The sequence below is a fragment of the Pezoporus flaviventris genome, unplaced genomic scaffold, assembly GCF_033815535.1.
Source record: "Pezoporus flaviventris isolate CSIRO_AGI_PZ_B2104156 unplaced genomic scaffold, CSIRO_AGI_Pfla_v1 ptg000035l, whole genome shotgun sequence".
NCBI lineage: Eukaryota > Metazoa > Chordata > Aves > Psittaciformes > Psittacidae > Pezoporus > Pezoporus flaviventris.
Window position 1 is genome coordinate 9422486 of NW_026892583.1, and position 14271 is coordinate 9436756.

A 14271-nucleotide genomic window follows, 5' to 3' on the forward strand; every position below is an offset into this window, starting at 1 on the left:
TGGGTTTAGACTTGATGGGGCTAAAACCCCTGTGCTGCAGCAGAGAAGCTCTCACGGCTGCGCCAAACCTTCTGGCACCCTAACCTGCTTATGACCACCTGACATTTGCATTTATGTTCCCCCTTTCTTTTTGGACAACTCAATTTCCATAAGCCTGAGTGATTATTTTGCTTTTGAGAAATTAAACCATCCCCTTCCCAATTCTAATTCTTATAATTTATTTTTATGAGGCAATGCTGAAAAGGGCAAAAATAATGAATATTTTGAAATATGTGGAAGCCAGACCTTTGAGCTTTCCGTCAAAGCTGTACAGGAGATGCCTGTAAGAGATGCAGGAATAATAATTCTTTCAAAAAAGAAACATGACCATTCCAATGTGTTTCTAGTAGCACTGCAAATCCTAAAGACCATACTTTAAAATTAAAGCTTCTGGATAATTAACAGTGGCTTTTCCCCTTCACATGGAGAAGATCAGGTTGGATAGAGGAAACCATCCCGTTTCAGAAAACTACAACTGCCTTCTCAACTTGAGACAGTGATGAGAAAAGACCACTAAAAGGAAGTGATCTGGATTTCCTGTAAAACCTGTCCATTAATGAACAATATTTTAAAGCAGTGAAATGCAGAGCCCAGATAGCTAAAGGGAAAATCTATAGCTGCATGTGATAACCCTTCCTTCTTGCTCCAAGCGCTATCTTCAATGACTGTAAGGAAACGCTGCTTGTATAAAACCAAATATGCTGTGCAAGAAGGGAAGAAAGAAGAAGGGGCAGCATGGTCTTCATGTGCATGACTAGGGGAACAGGAATGCACGAAACAATATTCACTTTGTCTATAGCATCACTGAGACTGTTACTGTAATAGTGAGTCCAGTTTTGGCATCTGTGTTCTGAAAGGAGATTGATAAATTGAAATGTCTGCACAAAGCTGCTGTCAGAGGGTTCTTTACAGGGAGACACTAAATGCATTCAGTTGCTTAAAAAAAAGAAAGTGAAGAGTTAGCTTGAGAGCAGTGTATAAAGGATCCATGTAAGGGCAAAAACATTCCTCTTCCTGAGCAGCTCTTTAATTCAGGATTCTGAAGTCAACGACTATAAATAAAAGCCAACAGAGCTGCACTGGTAGAAAAGGTGCTAGTTATTCTATTATTAATTTCATTTATTTTTTTTATTTTTTTTTAGTGGGGATTTTGGAATAGCTCAGGAAGGGATGTAACCAGATCTTCACAGCCTCCAAACTAGCCCAGAAAACTCTCCAAAGCCACACTCAGCCTCAGGTTCACAACAGAGCAGTCCATAGAGGTCACTACATCAATTTCTCTACTGGCTGCTGCTCAGAGCCACCCATGCCAGTGGTTCCTCCTGAACCCAAAATTTGTGAACCCAGGAATTCTCCTGGCAGTCATAGGCTGGGATGTGAAAATGCCAACATTTTCATCACATTCCAGCCTATCCCACAGAGCTGATTTTCTGGCTTATCATTTATGCTATGAATATTTTATAAACTGGCTTGTTGGCTGGGATGTGAGAGTCATAAAGAAGTGAAACAACCCACTTCATTCACAGCAAGCTTCTTTAGACAAACACCTAATTCAAAAGCATCAACACCAGATGTAAATGTGGGTTTGACTGAAGGGCACAAGTCCCAAAATCACAATGAAGACATAAAACTGACAGTGGGGAGAAGAAAACTGCCCAAACAGAATCACAAGGCACTGTGATCAGTGTCAGTTCGCTGCCACTGTCTTCTTGCTTTGGAGCAGGCAGGGCTCAACTGCTGACCATGTTGCAGTTCAACATTTGGAGCATGGGCTGGAGATTGTTTCTAATCTTTTGGGAACTGGGCTCAAATCCCTTGCCCTGAAACAGCTCCAAAGAAAGAAGGGAATGGTTTAAGCATGAATTCCCAAGGGCTACTCTGGTTTCGGGAAATAATCTCTGCAGTTGTAGGTCTTTTTTAAGCATGGTCTATCTGGGAAACAGTTTCCTGCTTCTCCCTGATGTAATTCTGTCAAGACACATTTTTGAGTGTTGATTGGTGCCAGTTTTTGCTTTATTTTTGGACAATGCTCTTCACACCTGGATCTTGAAAGACCTGCAGACCCAGAGCAGTGTGAGCCGAGCTGCCTCACACAAAGTGAGAATTGAAATGGCTTGATTAATATTGTGAACACTGTTAGGAGGAGGCGAAGGCCAACAGGTTACCCGTAGAAGCTTTCAAGATGTCTTTTAGAGTTGTTTAGTAAAAAGAACCCCCAAATCCACAAGATTAACAACACAGAGGGCTTTATTTGTGCTTACTCTAATGTCGTTAATTCCTCTGTGCCCTGCTATGTCCCTGAGCTTTAAAACCTTTTGTACTTTAAAAGTGATGTAGTGGGACTTTGGATGTACTCTCCAAAATCAGATACATCCTTTTCTGAGTCTTATTTCTAGTTGAAAATTAGCAGTCTTCATCTACTGGGGAATGTTGCGGCTAATGAAAAAGAAAATAAAACATAGAAAATGGATTATGATGTTTTTTAAAAATAAGTTAGTGTTTTTACAATACAAGAAAGACATGGACCTGTTACAGCTGGTCAGGAGGAGGTCTGTGAAAGTGCTCAGAAGGCTGCGAGTACCTCTCTTATGAAGACAAGCTGAGAGAGTTGGGGCTGTTCAGCCTGAAGAAGAGAAGGCTCTGGGGAGACCTTATTGAAGCCTTTCAATATACAAAAGGAGATTTTTTTTACCAAGGCCTGTAGTGTCAGGAAAAGGGGCAACAGTTTTAAACTGAAGGAAGATCAAGTTAGACAGGACAAAAGGAAAAAATCTTTGCAATGAGGGTGGTGAGGCCCTGGCACAGGTTGCCCAAAGAAGCTGTGGCTGTCCCATCCGTGGCAATGTTCAAGGCCAGGTTGGACGGAGCTTGGAGCAACCTGGTCTAGTGGAAAGTGTCCCTGCCCATGGCAGGGGCTTGGAACTGGATGAGCTTTAAGGTCCCTTCCAATGCAAACCATTCTGTGATTTTGTGATTCACACCAAGGAAAGCAGAAGCCACTTGTGCTCAGAAAAGTTGTTGTGTTTTTTTCATTCAAGAGAAGAGTCATTATACTTACCAGTAGCTCTCTGCAGTACAAGCATCTACATCTGAAGCAGCTGCAGAAACAACCCTCTCTCAGGGGAAGAAAGCAGGAATTTCTGGAGTGTGACCCTTCTGGAGTATTTTAGTCCTCTATATTATCAGAGAGTGGATGATAAAAGGAATCTGAAGATGTTCTACAGGACAGTCACTGACACTCCAATGCTTCCCGGTCCACATCTCTTGTCACTGAAGTTCCATGAGATGCATTAGTCTAGAGACTGATCAATGGTGTCCTGGCAGTTTTCCTTTCTTAGAATCAGCAGGACCATCAAGTGTGTATGGTCTCTCAGGAGTTTCATTTCATCAGTGAAATAAAACACAGAGATATATTATTTCTTCTGCCTGAGTCTGTCTCCGTATCTTCATTGTCCCCTGGCCAAACCTTTCAGCCTCTGCAGACTCTGAGCTCCATGGAGGACTCTGTTGCCCGAATTGCCCTGGTCTTTGAGCTCCAGTTTCTAGCTCGTAACACTCATATGTCTTCCATTTCATGATTTAAACCACGACACATGCTTAAGTGTGCTTGATTTGCTCAGGAAGGCAGAAGTTGGAAGAAAAAAACCAGTATCTTCCTGAATCTCATCTCAAGAAAGGATATGAACCTCAATAGAAAGAGCCAAATGTTAATAATATGAGAAAAGCCCTCATAGGTCTAGAGGAGTAGTTCTTGTGCAGAAAACAAGAGAAAAAAAAAACCAAACAAAAAAAAACTTACTAAAATCTAAAAACCAAATTAAAATATCACTGAGAAACAAGGAAGAGTATTAGGGTGAAAGACTTGTGCTCACTTGCAGGGAGAATATGCCCAGTGCTTGAAACAGCTTGCTATGTAACAAGGCTAGCAGAAAAGAAATGTCCCTCTCAATCACAGCAGGGAATGAAGGTGCCTGGCAAAGTCTGTGTCAAAACATTATTTGGGGTTGTCAGACAGAGCAGGGCTTTTTGATTTACATTTGAACCTTTGATGTTACAGGAGGAGAATACAAAAAATCGTAACACTGTCTGGGCATTCCTTGATTATTATGAGATCAGGGTTTACCTATATATGGAAATAAATTAACATGGACCCTTGAAAAGTTACTTCTTCAGTTTGTCTGTTCTCTGAATATAGGGGATGTACTTTCGCTTGTACTAATTTCATACCAGTTTAGCTCTCCTGCTTTCAGAGAATTTGTCTCTGACTTATACTGTAGTAAGACAGATCAAGTCCAAAATTTCTTTGTGAGACAAGGACAAAGGCTCATACTCTATGCAAAAATTTGTTCATGTGTTTATTCTTTGAAAGTGTGTGGGTGCATTGAAATCAGAGGGAAAATTTTGACAAATAAAAATTAAGGTAATAAAAACATGCTTCTAGGAAGTGTGAAAATTTTGTCAGAAGTACAGATGTGTTTAAAGCATCTAAGTCCTATAGTTTCGTCAAGCACATTTTATTTCTAATACGATTATTTAACAGAAGTGAATAATTTCTCCTGGGAAAGGAATGCCATCCAGAGGGACCTCGACATGCTTGTAAGGTGGGCTGATGCAACCTCATGAAGTTTAACCATGAGAAATGCAAGGTTCTACACCTGGGTCAGAGCAATCCCAGGCACAGCTACAGGTTGGGCAGAGAAGAGATTCAGAGCAGCCCTGCAGAGAAGGACTTGGGGGTGTTGGTCAATGAGAAAATGAACATGAGCTGGCTTCAGTGTGCGCTTGCAGCCCAGAAAGCCAACCATATCCTGAGCTGCATCAAGGTAAGTGTGACCAGCAGGTCAAAGGAGGTGATCCTGCCCCTCTACTCTGCTCTCGTGAGACCTCACCTGGAGTATTGTGTGCAGTTCTGGTGTCCTCAACATAAAAAGGACATGGAACTGTTGGAACAAGTGCAGAGGAGGGCCACAAAGATGATCAGGGGACTGGAGCACCTCCTGTATGAAGATATGGCTGAGAAAGTTGGGTCTGTTCAGCGTGGAGAAGAGAAGGCTGCGTGGAGACCTCACAGCAGCCTTCCAGTATCTGAAGGGGGGCTATAAGGTTGCTGGGGATGGACTCTTCATTAGGGACTGTAGTGATAGGACAAGGGGTAATGGGTTAAAACTTAAAGGGGAGGTTTAGATTAGGTGTAAGGAAGAAGTTCTTTACTGTGAGGGTGGTGAGGCACTGGAATTGGTTGCCCAGGGAGGCTGTGAATGCTCCATCCCTGGTGGTGTTCAAGGCCAGGCTGGACAGAGCTTTGGGTGACATGGTTTAGTGTGAGGTGTCCTGTCCATGGCAGGGGGGTTGGAACTAGATGATCTTAATCTGCTTTCCAACCCTAACTATTCTATGATTCTATGAAATTTATCCTACTTTTTCAATTAAAGTTTTCAGAATGTTGTTGGTTATTTTATCAACTCTGCTTTTAGTTTTAGAGCCAAGCACCAGTTCTGTTTTCAATAATAACTCTTTATGTTTAAGCTAGGAACTTCTTTTCCATCATGACACATTCTGGTATCATATTCTCTCTCATTGTGGCAACAAGCCAATACATGATCTTCTGTGTCCTTTCCATCTCATTTCCTTAAGTTTCTGTCAATCTTTTCAAAGGTGCTGGGGACAAAACCCTCAGTCATCTTCCATCATTATTCAACTCAAAACCACAATAGAAATACAGCTAGTAGGCATGTGCATACACTGACATTAAACTAGTTCTGACGATAATGTGCTTAGTATCATGTAATCTTCCCAAAATATCTAGCTGTTTCTAAATTTCATTGGGGGAGTTCTTCCATTATCACTAGGTCATTCATTAGGTTGTAATGAAAAGTCTTGTATAATAGTATTGGACATAAATAGTAAGCGCTGAAAGTTGCAATATCCATAAATGCTTTTGCAGAAAAATTTGTAGAATGAGGCCTTTTTTAAAAAAATGCAAGAGAAGTTGTTCAGGTGACAGGAATACTACTAAAATAGACTGTGGGAAATGTAGACTGATTAACGTACCAAGGAGCAAAATACTTAGGTCAATACAGAGACCCCTTGTCCTAGGTTCAGCAGTAGGAGTCATTCTTTCTCCTTCTTACGAGATGGTGCAGTGCTGTGGTTTTGACTTTTGGCCTGGGACCAGTTCTGATAACACTGATGTTTTTAGTTACTGTTCAAATGTTTAGTCTGACCAAGGACTTTGTGAGTCTCATGCTCTGCCAGGGAGGAGGGGAAGCAGGGAGGAAGCAGAGACAGGACACCTGACCCAAACTAGCCAAAGAGGTATTCCATACCACAGCATGTCATGCCTGGGATGTAAATTGAGAGTTACCCGCAAGGGCTAGTACACTGCTCGGTCGGGCTGCGTATCGATGGGTGGTATTGTATTCTCTTCCCTTGTTATTTCCCTTATCATTATTATTATTGGTGGTAGCAGCAGTGATTTGTGTTATACCTTAGTTACTGGACTGTTCTTATCTCAACCCATAGGAGTTACATTCTTTTGATTCTCCCCTACGTCCCTTCAGGAGCTGGGCAGAGGGAAGGGGGATAGTGAGCGAGCGGGCTGCATGGATCTGAGTTACTGACTGCACTTAAACCACAACAACCATCAAAAAAGAGGGCCACAAATGAAATTCTAGACACGATGGAGCATCAAATGAGAAATTTCAAAAACAGTGTTTATGAAAAAGTAACTGATAAATCACATCATCTGGTTTTTAATCTGATCATATTTCTGTTAGTCAGTTCATTTCTAGTAAAGGGATGGACCTCAGGGTAAACCTGCAGCAGTTCCATCAATCTCAGTACGGTAACATCATTGTAAAATTGGTCTGAAATCTGACTCAGATATCTGCTGGGTAAGCATTAATCAATTCTTGCCACTAATTTCTTGTGCAAAGCAACACCTCATCTGCCATTTTGGTGACTGTTACACTGCATTATGTGTCACTTAAAGCTGAAAAAATATAGAGCAAATAATTTTCCTACATTAACTTATTCCTACATATTTTTTTTCAACTCATATTACATTTTATACCATGAAACTCAGAACACAACATGATATTCACAGTGAGATAAATGATTAATTTTATTATACGGGATTGTCCTTTGTTTCAAGCTGATATCTCTACACCTGAAATATGGGATGTTTTCTGTTTCATATTGTAAATATTTGTTGATTTAGCTAACACCTTTTAGACTCCCTGGGAGGAAGACAAAGGACTCCTGATGCTGCTGGCTTGAGTTATCCAATTCATTCCCATCTCTTCTGCTGTTAAAGTGATCCTCAGCTGACCCAGGCTTGAGTCATTTATGGACTAGGAATGTTTATCAGGATGGTGATGGTACTTCATACATACTTTACTAATGATGAAAAGGACAAGGTATCTCTCATGTATATAAATGGTAGTTACGAGTATTAAACTCTTTAAATGTATAACAAAGTAGTATTTTGGTGCTCCGAGCTGAAAACAGTGATGGATCTGAGTTCTTTTATTTCAGAAATATCTACCACTGCTCATTCACAAAGCAATCTTGAACAAAGATTTTTAGAGAAACACAAGGTAAAACTCTAAAAGTGGGCTTAATACACAACCTGGCCAATTAGGTTTCAGGATACTGATGTAACCCAGAGCCTCATGAACTTCTTTCCTCTTTAATGTCCAGGGACTTTCCCTATGGGAAGGAATTGGAGTGCAGTTTTGCTTTCCCCAGACAGAGAAAGCAGGGACATTGCAGCTGGGCAAGGGTCTTCTGCAGTGGTGACACTGGTGTGACAACACAGTACCACAGGAAACTTCTCAGCAGGCTCTGAAGGTGCAGCTTTTGTACAGCCATGCAGCAGCCAGGTTAAAACCAATTTACAGGTCTAAGTATGTCATATTTTCTGTATTTCATTGGGAAGCAAAACATTTCCAGTGGTGCTGAATCCATTTCAAATGTTCATACATTAAAAAGAGTTCATACATTAAAAAAGAAGTTCCTCTGAATTCCCTAAATTCTCATCCCACTTTCTAAATCTGATTCTAATGTCCTTGGAGCAACAATTTGAGTGTGTGAGCTGCAGCACAATTTACCTTTTCCTTCCTTCCATCTATCCATCCACTTCCTTTTTCCTTACATGTCCCTGGGTTGAATAGAGTAGATCACATGCATTTTTTTTTCCCATCAGATTGAACGATGCAAGAGATAAGATGCAGAAGTATGGGTGCCTTTCATAAACAGTAAACTGTTAGGGAAATTAATCTGGGTGATATGTAACAAAGACAATTTATAATTACTAATTCATCTGAAAAAAAATTGCGAAGTCTAATGTTTAGATGCTGTAAATAGTTACATCTGAATCAAGTTACCCAACTTTTTTATTTCATCCATTGGGTCATTCCAAGGGATCTGATAATCTGTAAACATCAGCATATGAGCAACTTTTTAGGTATTTCCTTAATTCTTGATGAAATAAGCTCAGTCATACTTAAATCTTTTCTCCCGTCTCAAACCATTTTACTTAGTTTCTGTTGAAAGTCCTCCCTTATACAAAAAACCTTTAGATCATTTTGCTAATAAGACTCTTCAAAGCAGTGTTGTGCTGCAGCGCTGGGGCTGTAAGAGCATTTTGCAGAGGTGGACATGGCTCAAGTGTTCCCAGAGTCATCATCATGCATCGCATGTAATGTCCTTTGGACCTTCTTGCCTGGAGGCAACACAGGAAAGATCTTCAGGGTCTTTTCACCATGCAGTTTTCTTGCTGAGCAAGCACATCTGCTCTGCAAGCATGAAGATGTCCAAGAGCTAAATAAACAAACAAAAAAAAACCAAACCCAACCCAACACCTAGTACTGAAAAAAAACAAAAAGCATTATGAACTGATAAAATGGGTACATCTGCTGGGTTCTAAAAAGAAATTTATAGCCTTAGGAAGCCTCAGGTTTCAAAGGTCATAAAGATCATTTATTGCTTCTTGCCTTTAAGTGAAATGTGTTTTATGGTGTCTTCCTCTTTCCACCTACTATTTCATAGTGGGAATTGGGCAACAGCTGATATTTACAGGTATTAACTAGATCATGAAAGCAATGGTTCTTGATCCGTCCCTTTGAAATATGATGGGATTCACAGTAACTTAATTAGAAACATGGAGAAATAAGAGCAGAAGAGGCAGTTGACCTCTAAAAACATTGTAATAAAACAGCCTATTTTATCAAACAGTGTAAAAGAAAAAGATTTTCTGAAAAAGAATACTGAGATTTAGGAGATGCATTTATGTACCTGACTGTGCCATAACTTCCTGTGACTTGCGTCAAGACATAAAGTCTGTGTTCCTTATGTTGTAAGACAGGTAATAATCCGCTCACTCCTTCACAGTGCCTCTCCTCACCCAGGAGGTTACAGACTCATCAGGACATCTGCTTACCTTCCTTGGTACAGCGCATATAATTCAGCAGGGCCCTGATATCACATATTTGCCACAAGGCTCCTACTGCTGATTTTATGGAGATAACACACTGTTATTTTTAGTAGCTGAAGGATGTGGTGGAGCCTAAAGGCATTAGCAAGTGGAAAAGGCATTAGCAGGAGTGTGGAAGCTGCCTTTATTGGCATCAGTCAAGACAGAGCCACTGGCACAGCCAGCCACTAACCTGCTGGGTCCAGACAGATGGAAAGCTCATGGCTGTCCTGACCTTACTCAAAAAATTCATTACTGGCCAGGTCAAAAATAGGATATTGGGGTAGATCTGGCTCTGGTCCAACCTCAAATGGCCTTAGATTCCCTCTTGTCCTATCATGGGGCTGCTGGAAGTACATGCATATTTATTGCTTATTTAGTGGGGGTTGTCTCAAAGATGCATGCAAAGGCAGGAGAGCATATGGACAGCCCCTGGCCAAAGGTCACCAAAGGGTCTGCAGATCCCTGAGCACCCAGGAGAGTCTGTGGTGGCACCAGTGATTGGGGGAGCAACGTTGGGTTCCTCTTAGCTGTTGTTTTGGGCTGCTAATTTTGTACTCAACAACCCAACCTCCAAGCACAAAGAATTGCCAGCAGAATAAGGGCAATTAAAACTGTCTGCTCTAAGCTGGCAGGACAAAATTACTTCTGGATGCTCATTGCCATGACTTCAGAGGAGGATGAAACACAACTTATAACCTATGTCTCTTATAGAGACTTTTTTAGAAGGGGACCTCCATGTAAGAAGTAAAATTCTGAAAGCTTCAATGTTCTTGGGAAAACAAATTCTTAAAGGAAAAATTATTTTAGTTGAATATTTGTAATGGCTCCAGCTGCAGAGTGACATTTCTGTCCTTAATTAAATCCAAGGACAAGTAGGAAGGCTGACTTAAGATGTAGCATTAATGCTAAACTGTCAGTAATATGTGATTGTTCAAGAGCAACAAGGGGTTAAGAGATATTCACATCAGAGAGAGGCTCATTACTTTAGTCTTGTGTTGCAGGATTTCAGGTGCTCTCAAAGATCTATCTGTTCTGGCAGGATGCTGCCTACTCCCTGCTGTACATAGGGTTTAGAGAACTGTATTGAAATGTGTTTCTTACTTCAGGTTGTTTTAATGAACTCTTGAAGAAATGAACCCAAATATCAATTACACATTTCATCCTTGCATGCACAACAGTATCATGGTGCTTTGGTTGTACCAGGATCTGGATTTTAAAGGTCAAAGAATTGCTCATGGACTATTATTTTTTATTAACAACTTCATTTTTCTTTGGCAGTTTTGAGTGAAAATATGCAATGAATTTTTCAAAGAAAGTCATAGGACTGCTATAGCCTGATGTTCCTTTTTACATTACTCTTTTTCATAGAAATTATAGCATTTTGGTAAAAGTTAATTGATAGGTGGACTCCTTAGGTTCATATAAGGTGGGTGAATTATTGTAGCAAGCTGCCATTTGTTTCCAGAGTTTATTTCTCATGATAAATGTAAATTACTCTTTAAATTAATGACACCATCCTGGCACTTTGTTCTTCAATGTCAACCTTAGGGCAGCCCTGGGAATATTACTGGTGGTTATGGGTACATTTCCCAGCTTTCAGATATTTTGAGAAAGACACTAATCAGAACTGCAGCTTTCTTCCACCAGACTCTTTCATTTTTCAAGAGGTCTCTAAAAAACTTGCAGGATGACAGCTTTTACCCTTATTATGCTATTTATTAAAAAATCTTTGTCTTTCCATTTTGTGAACACTTCTTTTTTTTTTTTGACAATGTTCATAAAATTAAATGTGAGTCTGCAATGAGACCTCAGACTTTTTTAAATTGTCAACTCTTGTGTCAGGACTTGTGATATGGGGGCAATACTTTGGTCTGTACCTAAACAGTAGAAGCCACATATACTTCTGGTTCCCATGTCTGGAGGTAATTCCCGGTCCCATCCTGACTTCATGAAGGAGAAGGCTTGTCTGTCTACCCTACCTTTCCTGTTTGTATAGGGAAGCAAACATGTTCAGCACACAATTTCTGAGTGAAAGCAAGGACAGGACTTCCACCAGCCATGGACTGATCATCTAGGTTCTTAAAAACAGCACTGTGAAACTCAGCATAGTGTGTCACAGACTAAAGACTCTGTAGTAGCTGCAGTAGAAACCTATTGGTCAAATTCATTTACATTTGGGTCACTGACCTGAATGATTTGGATTAAAAAAGTCAGTGGGCACTCTTGGGAGCAGCCCACTTTATAAGAGGGAAAGCATACTGCTCCCTCATGCTGAAGTAGGATTGCAAATCCATTAACATACATACAAATCTAAGACATCAGTGGGAGATGTTCTACAATGTCATGGTTTAAACCCAGTCAGGCAACTCATTCACTCACTCCCCCGCCCATCTTTCCCTCCCCCTACTCCCGGAGGGCTGGGGAGGAGAATCAAAAGAATGCAGCTCTCACAGGTTGAGATAAGAATAGTTTGGTAACTAAGGTATAACACAAACCACTACTGCTACCACCAATAATAATAATGATAAAGGAAAAAAACAAGGGAAGAGAATACAACACCTCAGCACCAGCCAACCAATAACTCGTGTCCCCCCCCCCCCTCACCAGCCCAACCAAGCACTGACCGATACCTTGTCCAACCCTGAAGCCTTAGCCCTTCCTGGTAACCCTCAGTTACCTCCCGGGCATGACATGCTGTGGTATGGAATACCTCTTTGGCTACTTTGGGTCAGGTGTCCTGTCTCTGCTTCCTCCCACCTTCCCCTCCTCCCTGGCAGAGCATGAGGCTCACAAAGTCCTTGGCCAAACCAAAACACCAGTGTTATCAGCTCTGTTCCCTGGCCAAAAGTCAAAACACAGCACTGCACCAGCTACCAAGAAGGAGAAAAATGACTGGTACTGCTGAACCCAGGACATGCAAAAACCTCAAAAAGCAGAGAAAAACCAGTGAGACTACACAGGGTTTGAGAGAGGGCAAATGGCAGTTCGAGACCCATGACGACAATGCCAGGAAATACTGAAACACTTTCTCCAAAGGCTGAGTGGTGCCAGAGGGAAAACAAAGGCACGTGAGATCCCAACACAACAGCACAAGGGCTGGATCCAGACTGTGCTTGCAACCTTAATTATGACATTTTCTGATATTTGGCTTGGCAGCATTTAAGCGTCTTTTGGGGGACAGAGTCAGACTTCACACCGCTTCTCGTGCCAGCTGAGCTGTGCTGCAGTCAGCAGCCACCCTTGGGGAGAGGGAGTAACTCTCACCGTGCACAAGCACAGCTGAATCTGGGCCACAGTTACTTCATATCAAAATACATTGCATTAATCAGCTGGTATTTAATTAATAGAAAAGATCTGTCTGATTAAGTTTCAATTAAGCCCTTATTTGAAGCGATGACATTTTGGATGTTGTTGGACAACCTTGCTGACCACACAGATGGCAAGCAATGAAAACATTAGCCAAATATTTTTACCATGACTGGTTTAACAAAATAAAGTACATCCATTATAATGAGCCATGTTACAGCACAACCCTCTGTGGTACAGCAAGCAGTGAAATTACTACCATAACAGATTGTTGCTTACTGTAACATATGCTGACTCTCTAACTTATTTGGTATTTCTGTGCACAAAAAAGGATATATAGATGAATTAAATTATTTGATCTGTAATGAGTGCTATGAATCCAAAGGTTCCCAAAGAAGAGTACAGAGAATCCAGTAGTTACTATATTATTCAATTAAGATTATGTTTTCCCCAGTCTGTCTTTCTGGATTCTTATTAAAACACCTTTCCAAAAGAAAGTTATTAAAGAGCCTATTTGGCTAATTCATCAATAAGAAAACAGCAGCCAAAAAAAGTCACGCTCAGTACTTAGGCACATAGACATTATTTGCAGAGACAAAGCTTGAACATAATTACTTAGCTGTGTGCTCTGATGACTTTATTATATGAATCTGCATTAATCTGTCTTTGAAACGACAAACTTCACAGCAGTTTATTAGGATATGATTGCTAAATGACTGATATGACAATGATGTGTAGTAATCATAACCTCCTAATACAGTTGTACTCTTTTATCCCCTAAGATGTAGCCCTCATGATACTTCAGCTGATTCCAGAGGCCTAAAATCTTTTACTGTATTGTACTGATTATAAACTTGGTAAAAGTTTTTTTTCTTTTTTTTTTTTTTGACACAGAATATTCACACTACACTGTACCATGAAGCTAAGCTTGAGGATATTGGTGTTTGAAGTATTGCCATGGGGCTTTACAGTATAATTAAGCAATAACATTAATAGAATAAAACCCTACGACAGTAGCAGCCTTTACCACACTGGTAGGTAAATGCAGGGCAAAGCCATTTAGTTTTGAAGTGAGCTGAAAGGACTGCTAGAGTATATTGTTATGGCCTGAAGCCCTCAGCAAACCTGAGATGTCCCAGTTGCTCTCTCCAAACTATCTGTGTGTGCTGAGAACTGTTGTAAAGCCAGAGAAAAGCCTGAAGGTGGGACAGGATTAGGAACAGCCACAGTGCTCAACCTCTTTGGATGGCACAGAGCTGCCACCCTCTTGGTCCCCTTGTTCTGAATGGCCCCTATTCAAGGATGAAATTAGCTGAAATGCTCCTGTGGACATCAGTAGGTGGACATCAGTAGGTGATGGCTTCAGAGATGATGGTTCCTCGGCGTGTGGAGACATCTACCCTACCTTGGGCTGTGCCCTATTCTTCACCCCAGGGAGAAGAAAAAAA